The following is an 8811-nucleotide window of genomic DNA, read 5'->3' as shown; positions in this document are numbered from 1 at the left end:
GTCATTGCTTATCTGCTACAGTGGAGTCTTGGTGGTCTGCTGCTCTTATTTGCCGTACATTTAGCGCACAAAACGAGCGTTTACTTGCAGTAAAACAGATATTTGGAGGCGTGAGATTACATAGAAATGCAAAATGAGTGGGCCACTGTAGAGAAATGAGCGATGAGCGAGGGAAAATTAATGAACAGAGGAAAAAAAGAAGGGAAAGGAGAGACTGAAACAAGATAACAAAAGTAAGAAAGCGACACAGAAAAAGAACTTGGAGGTAACTCGACACTATAATTCTCCTCCATTTGTGTGAACTCTCCTCCGGTCCTCCATCAATCTAGCAGCAAGATGTTGCTTATGCAAAGGGCACATCCAGAGATCGGCTCTGTGTGGGGTTTCATCTGATACCAACGACCATAATTACAGGAGTGGGAGAAACAGAGAAACATACTTAAAGCAAACTGAGCTCACGAAACCTGTATGTATACGCACAGCATTCATCGTGCTTTCAAAATGCACAAATCTGCACACACAGTCTCGGTGTGTTTGGGAGAGACAGTGATCTTTATGAGTTAATGCAGGCCCTGGAGGTGATGCCTAAGTCCCACAGCCCACCCAACTTGGCTGCCAGTGCTCAGAGATTTAATAGTCCATTTTGTGCACATCACTTACTCACCTTTTAGGTAAAGCTCGCCTGGGGATTCCTCAACGGCATTTACCGTACAGTTAAACACATCGAGAGCGCGTGACGTGAGTAATCTTGCTCAGGGTTGTTCCTGAACGTGAAGTGACTGGAGTGCTGTGTTAAAAATAAATTGCTTTGCAGATAAAGCTCTGCTAGAGTGGTTTCTCTCTCGCTCTTTAAAAAAAGTATTTTGGCAAAATGGCCCTATACTCCTTGAAAAATATACTATATGAGAAATTATGTGTGCTTTTCTCAAGGAACCTGCTATCATTGCAACACCCTAAAACAACACTTTCTTTCTTGAGAAACACTCATTGACCCACATCATTGTAGTGGGTGGATAAACATTAAGATGACCTCGCAATGTATCTTTTGCTCATCTCGCTCCTTCACCACCCACTCCCCTAAATCTCCCTACATCTGTCCCGCATCTCTGTTGCTTCCTCTCTCCGTCTCTCTCGCTCTTCATCTCTCACACACTCGCTCTCCTGCTTGCATGTGTGCCATTTATCAAACTCTGTTACCGTCTCTCTGCCCCGTGTCTTCTCCTTCTTCTCTGTTATCTTGGGTTGTGAAAACATGGCTGCCAGAAGTTGGTGGGAGACAGAAGGGGCCTGGTGTCTGCTCCGACTGCTTTGGCTCAGAGTCGGTTCCTGTGTGAAGACCAGGCAGGACGCTTTCTCCCAGGACAGAGACAATAAACACGGCTGTTTGTACAACAAAAGTCATGAAATGCCTTGATGGGAAGCAGGTTAGCAATGTGCTCAGACATGTATATTGGCATATTGTGATCAGCATACACAGAATCCTTTCCATTTGTCTAATGAGGGAGATGAACGAGCAACAATGTCCCGAGACATCCGCCGTCTCCAGCTTAGTGTTTGTGCAGCATCGTGCACTTTTACTAAGGTTTAGTGTGTCTGTCATGCAGCACAGCAGGACTGAGGAAATCAGGAAAACTAAACACTCTGAACGGATTTATTCATTTTGGTGTTTGAACACTAGATGGCGCACTTGGAGCAGAAAGTTGATTCGTTGGAAAGTTGGTCCTCTTGCTCACTCCATCTCGTCTGTCTTGACAGACGTCATCAGAGCACTGATGGCAATGATAATGATAATAACAATTTAAAAAATAGAGTAAATTAAAACAGTGAAAATGGAACTATAATCAAGCACAACATAGATTCACCAAATTTAAAGCAAAGGTTTAAAACAATAAATGGCCATAACTTGTAATCCATGCACGTTTAGATCAATCAGCCCCTTATTTCTCTCAGTGTGGACATTTGTTTTGGATTGTGTGTGAGAAAGTGAAGACAGTTATACTGCATTTTTGCTCTGGAGCTCTGAAACTTTGTGCATATACCGTTGGACCTGTTGCAACTGCTACTTTGCATACACTCACACTAAAGCACATACATGAGCACAGACACACACACACACAGACAAAAACGTCGTGAGACAACAATGGCATGCAAACGTGAAAGATTAGGGATACCCAGGGGTAAACGAGGCAGTAAAACAAAACAAGCACGTCTGATTTCTCTGAGCACAAAAGATTTGGTGAGTGTGTGTGACTGTGTGCGTATGTGCTCTGCAGCATTTGTAGGTGTGTTGCCTCTGCTGTCCATGCTCAGCTCCTTGGTTTCATACTAAGAAACAAAACATGTTCTTTCTTTGGCTGAAGCAGATTTTCAAATTTGATTTTATGGTGGCAAATTCTCGTTGAGTGTTCTTTTCGAGGGGTTTGCAGAGCTAGCGATTTCAGCTTCAGATAGTCGCTAAAATTCCATGAAAGCATCCTTTCTGAACATCACTGGGTTGTTTGCGATGAAGAAAGAGAAAGTTAAAGAGGAATGAGGTTTTAGAGAGATTGTGGACTGGTTTCAAACCCATCATTGTGACCACTGGAGAATTTAACCCTTCAAAGCCTGAATCATGAAATTATTGCTAGAAAAATCCTTTTGTTTGTTTGGTTTTTTGTGTGTTTTTGAACCTTCTGACCTTCATTTGCATATATGTGTTTTAATTTGAATCATATTTGACACATCTGGCATTTGTGTTAAATGTGTTTTGAACAGAACACTAAATCCTGGTGCACAAAACACAGACAAACAGTGAAAACTTTAAAATACCCGTTGTAGTTTAAAGTGTACATTTTGTCATTATTTTTGTTACTTTTCTATTTCCTGAAAATTCTTATAAAACTTCCAGAAAATGATCAGTGTATTTACAGAGCAAGATAATTCTAACCAGAAACTTTATTCAGAGTTTCCAAGTTTTAAATTGTAGTCCAAAGATATAAAACAGACATAAAAAGGATGGAAGAAAAAACGATTTTTGCATGCTGGCTGGAGAAAGGGTATAATGGTATAAATGCAAGGACACGAAACAGCAACGATATCAAATGACGAAAAAAGGTTTAACATAGTAAAACCTTAAATAGTTTCCTTTACGCACATTTTATGCAGATTTAATGAAGGTTTGTAAAAATCTTCACTGTCGAGCTGCGAATAACCTCAAAGCTTTAAAGGTGGAAACAAAAGGGGAAGAGTGTGTGTTAAGAGTTAAAGAAAACATGACTCTTTCATTCTCTCCATTTCCCAAAAAATACACCCCCAAAATATTTTCTTTTTCCTTCACCGGGGGGAAAAAGTCAAGTTTAACCTCTCACTCTGGTGCCTGTTTTGTTAAAGGAGCCTAAGTGAAGACTTATCTCTTCTGCAGCATGTGTTCACTGTACATTCTGCGAGTCATTAGGGTCATCCAAAATAACGGCAGTTCTCACTACCTGAGGATATTTTTGTTCTCCGAAAAGAAGGATTTATTGATTGGAATCACACTGTGGCCTCAGCATGCGATTGCAACACAGCTACAATACCTTCCAGCAATAAAAACACATTTGTTTCAGCTCTGATGACGTGAAAAAGCAAACATAATAATTTCTACTGCTCATCAGGGTCGTGGGAGGAACAATCCCCCTTCCCAGGCAGGGGGGATACTGAGGTCAGCCGAAGCCTTCTGAGAGGCACAATCTCTCTACCTTGTCCCCCTCCATGGATCACCATCTTGGAGGAAGGGTTTGTTGTTGGAGACAACGTCTCCTGCACGAGAGGCTGGATCAAGTTTGACACTAATGAGCCTCACAAAGACCAAAATCTATATGCAGCAACCTTACCTGAGGCAGGAATACCAGGGTACTACCTGGGGGAACAGGTGGCAGAGCCCACGGCAGCTCAGTCCAAACAAGAAACTTGGATCCACCCACCACAGGAGTGGTCCAATCCCAACTGCTGAAGCTGGCCTCAGGTACAGAGACCATAAGATAATGTTTGCTTGTTTTGTAGGAAAGTGGTGATTGTGACTGCGCCAGGCGTTTGGGAAAAATAAAGAGACGTGAGTGGGACACAGTAACGCTTGCATACACGTCCTTTTTCACTCCTCTTATTTTTAGCTTTCTGTTTTTCAAAACATGCCTCGAATCATATGCTATTGATCTCAAATGCAGATGGTTTAATTGGAAGCCCTGTCATTTGTCCGAGCTTGATGTAATTGCACAGTTGCTGCTTTCTTCGCAGTATTCGTCGAATCCTGCCTGCATGCAAAAACATACAAACTCTTGGTTATTGACAGTCTCGCAAGTACCCACGCTATTTTTCTCCTCTCATTCTGTCTCCTGCACGTCTTCAAAAACACAAAAACCCAAAAACACACACATGAGCGCAGAGCCAAGAATTTGCTTGTTAGAAGTTTGTTACTAGAGCTGAGCCTTGTAATTGACTAACCTCTGCTCCGCCGCTCTCCTCTGCTTTGCTCATTTTCGTCAATTCGGTCCAAAACTCTCAAAGAAATGTGAACTTTGCCTGAACTCCCTTCTCAGAGAGACACTGAGAGCGAGGGTGTGACAAACATAACTTATGTTGGTTAATAAACTGCACATGCACAGTGTGCGGTCAGAGTGTCATTACCCCATGTGCTGAGGTAAAGAGTGAGGTACAGAAAAGCCAAGAGGCAGAGAGATGATGAGGGATTTAGCAAAATAGCCACGAGCTATCTTTAAATTACTGAATGTTGTAATTATACCTGAGCTTCTATCATCAATCAGATCAGGCTAAACTACCTTTTATTTTATTTGTGTCACGTGTGTGACTTTTGACTCAGTGAAGGTAACCAGGACATCCACTCTGCAATGTCTGCAGCGGTGAAGTTCATCTTCAAAAGGTCACTGCAGTAAAAAACAACACCGGGGGAGCTCAAACTAAGGAAAGTCCATCACTGCACCGCGTGATAGGCTCTGAGGTAAAGACACAACGCTTCAACCTTTGACTTTACAAGTGTCAGAGACGTAATCAGACCAAAGTTACCGAGGTTTTCAACCAAGCACGAGGGGAGCGGTGCAGACGAACTTTGCAGATAAACGAAAAGAAATTTTTATCCACATAAAAACAGCAACTTCAACACTTTTTTTCATTGCTTGCTTTCTTGCCCAGAGTTAAGTGAGAGTATTGCCGCCGCTCCCACCTGATACAGTTTCAGAGCTCACCTTTATCCATGAAAAACTCTCACCAGCACCACTACTGCTTTGATTAATCAGCAGAAAACCTGCCCGTGTGATTATCAGGCAAGTGCATATCAGCAGTTTGCTGCTTTTAGCACATTTTGTGTCATTTAAATGCACTTCAATGTTTTGCATCATTTTGCAAAATCCAGTTATAAGGAGTGAAATGTTGCCATAAAAAGCAAAATAACTAAAGTAAATCAGCATTTTGTGCAACTTGGACCTGTTTGAGCTCTGAGCAGATTCTTCTGGTATAAGTTTGGTCTCTAAAAGAATATAGCATACAGAATATTTGTTAATATGAATAATAATAATATGAAGAGGTTTTTCAGTAGTTAAATGCATATAAAACCCAGATCATTTCCTTTCTGCTAATCATATTTAAACTGCACTTTCAACCTCTGAAGTCAGTTATGTTATAATGACGAGTGTTGTTGACACGTCGGTGCGTGATTTTAGCTTAATTATGATCTAAATTAAACCCTAATGAGACAAATCATCAGCATATCTAACAATCATCATTTTAAATGTAAATCTGCCATCTAAACCTTTGTGTCCATCACACACGTTTCAGAATATGGAAAACAGTTTGGGACGTCTTACTTCACAACTGGGGTAAATTTAAAAATGTAACATTTATTACAGATAAAAATCAGAGAAGACCTGACCTCTGGAAGGGAAATACTTTCTGTTGAGCCTGCAATGACAGGCACACATCAAATTGAGTTTTGAACTGTGTGAAGCAACACATCAAGCTAAAATACGCAAACTGGAGTACAAAGGGAAAAATGTCAATCTCATGTTTCTGTATATTTCAATATAGTGCTAAATGAATGCTTTTGATTGGACAAGACCATAAACTACATATTCATACGTGCTATATGACGTTATGTGTTTACACGGCACTCGCTGCTGGGAAAACTTAGCTTAGTCGTTTCTCTCCCTGCAGGACAATAAAGATTCAACAGCACCAGACACTGCAGCTCAACAAGAACACAGGCGCTATTGGGAAAACTCCGTGTTTTAGTTTATTATTGAATTAAACCTTCAGTGGTTTTGTATTTCATGTCGCCTAGCAAGTTAGGGTGAACAGTGCAAGATAAAAATAATAAGGGTAACGGGAAAATCGTGTTAAAACAAAAGCCTTGAGAAACAAAATTAGGAAGCTGGCAAGTGGACTTGACAAAAATAAAGTCTTTAGGTCTCTAGACACAAGAGTCAGAGAATGTGAGAGGAGCTCTGTAATGTTTCCCACATAATTTTTAATAAATGCAAGCAGAAACACACTCACAGTGGTGAGGAAAGGGAAACAGAGGTGTGTGTGTGTGTGTGTGTGTGTGTGTGTGTGTGTGTGTGTGTGTGTGTGTGTGTGCGTGCACAGGCCCAGTCTGCATGTGCATGCTGTCTGAAGTACATTTTTACATACGTGTGACTTGTGCACACAAAATGAATATGCAATGCGTGTGTCAAAGTTTCCTGCTGGGACCCGTATCCATATTTTGAAAAACAAGCCTCCAACTTATCATCTCCGACGTATTTCACAAACACTACTGCTGAAATTTGCTGTGGGAAGTTTTTGTCTCCGCCTTCTGACAATGGGAATAATTACACAATCACTTTTGGATGAGTTACTAAATAACACACTTGTCCACACTGATGTAGAGTACGTGTAATATCCATGTCTACGAGCAAAAAAGCATCATGCATGTGTGTGTTTAGCCCCTCCTCACACTAAAGCTGTTTGCCCATTCATGAGGATGACATTAACTCCAAGTTGCTGGAGCATCAAAACATTTCGACTGGCTCTTTCAGAAACTCAGCGGCTGTGGCTTACTCTCCCTCCATGGGGCTACTCTTCTTCATGTCACTACATATAACACAAACTTTGCACACTGTCGACAGACTCTGTCTCACTGTGTGAGAATGTTTGGCAAAGGCCAGAATGCGATGGCCAATGTTCTGCACGGTAGCTCTAAATAAAGAGATTTGTGGTAAAGTTTGTCCTTCTTCAGTGAGATTCAGTTTGAACATGAATATGAGATTAAGCTTAAATGAGCTCAATATTTCTAGTCAGTCAGAAGTAAAAATTTACTTGACAAATTTAATTTTTGATTTAATGTCTTTTGGTTTCTTGTCTTATTAATTTCGTCATGTGATCTTTTTCTCTCTGTTTTCCTCTTTTTGTTTGGTTTCCTGTTCGTGTTTTACAGCACAGAAAAACCTTTTAAACACCTTTTTGCAGGTTGGCGTACAGGACGGCCTCGCTGCGTTACAAAAGAGGCCCTCTGTGCTGCTGTTTTTGATTCTCCAAGTGGAAAGAGGGGGGTAAAGTATCAGTCATGTTTATAAAGAACTGTGATTCAGAAAGTAATTTTATTATCAGTCATGACGAGAGCCAGAGACACAAAGGGCTCCAGATGACAGCATGCGACACATCCTGCTGAAGTCAGAGACCCAAAACCACCAAGTCTATTAGCAATCCAGCTTTCCTTAGATGCCTTGAAATAATTAGTCACAAAGTTGCCGTCCCCGCCAAATCTTGCAGATCAGGGTGCTGTGATAAATCCCACTGGAAGAAAACTTGATGTGGGATTGTTTCCCTGAGCTTCTAAATTTGTGTATCGCAACTTAATTGCGTCTGAACGCTAAACTTGTGTAGTGTTTTACTACTTTGGTTACTCCGTGCTGGCAGAATGCTTGCTTCACTGCACTGGTGGGGAAAACCTTTTTATTTGTGGTTTCTAATTCTTTACTCTAGCCTGCTCATAAAGCACTGAGATGAGCGATATCATGTGGTGTTCATCAACCAGGGAGCTTTTTCTTAAACTTTATAGTCGTTTAAACAGAACGATTAAAGTCCATGACACACAGGCAAGGTTTGGACAGCAACGGGAGCCAGCAAGTTTAACAACGCCTCAGTTCTTCATGCTTTCATGCATAAGGACCTTCAGATTTACCAAACTTTGCAAACCAACATCCAGCTTACATCTTGGACTGTTTTCACGTGGATGCTTGAGATGGTCCGTGAAAAAAACTCCTTCCTCGGTTCTGAGAAAACTGTCCGCCCTGATGACGTCAGCAGGAGTGGTTGTGACTTTACTGGTTTCTGAGTTTGAAGAACTGACCTCGAGATTCTACCCGTTCTAAACAGTGACACTGACCATCACCATCACCAGACCCTAAAACCTATCAGGTAACTGTTACACCAGCTGTTCCACACATCAGGGGAACAGCTGGATGGTTTTTCCACGGGCTTTTAAGAAATCCGACTTCCTTTTGCAACTAGAAGAGGTGCCCCCTGTTGGTCAACAGAAAAATGCAGATTTAAGGCGCTTTGCTTCAATCTTTTCGATCTGAAAGCCACCTCCATCCTGTATATGGAGCAAAGTGCATTCAGTTTATAGCTAGAAACAATTATGCTGCTGGTTGCATTATAGAAAGTGCAGTAGGCTTTGTGGGGCTTTACCCACAGCGCTTATACATGGAAATATATCTCAGGTACTATTGCCTTAATGTTGGACTGTTTTCTCAATATGTCTGCGTAATTTCACGGACGTGGACTCAGTGGAGCAGCCCTTCA

Source organism: Mchenga conophoros, linkage group LG16, assembly GCF_057382185.1.
Source record: "Mchenga conophoros isolate Kocher_MC1m ecotype Shallow Benthic linkage group LG16, M_conophoros_male_GT1.1, whole genome shotgun sequence".
Taxonomy (NCBI): Eukaryota; Metazoa; Chordata; class Actinopteri; order Cichliformes; family Cichlidae; genus Mchenga; species Mchenga conophoros.
This window is presented reverse-complemented; position numbering follows the sequence as displayed.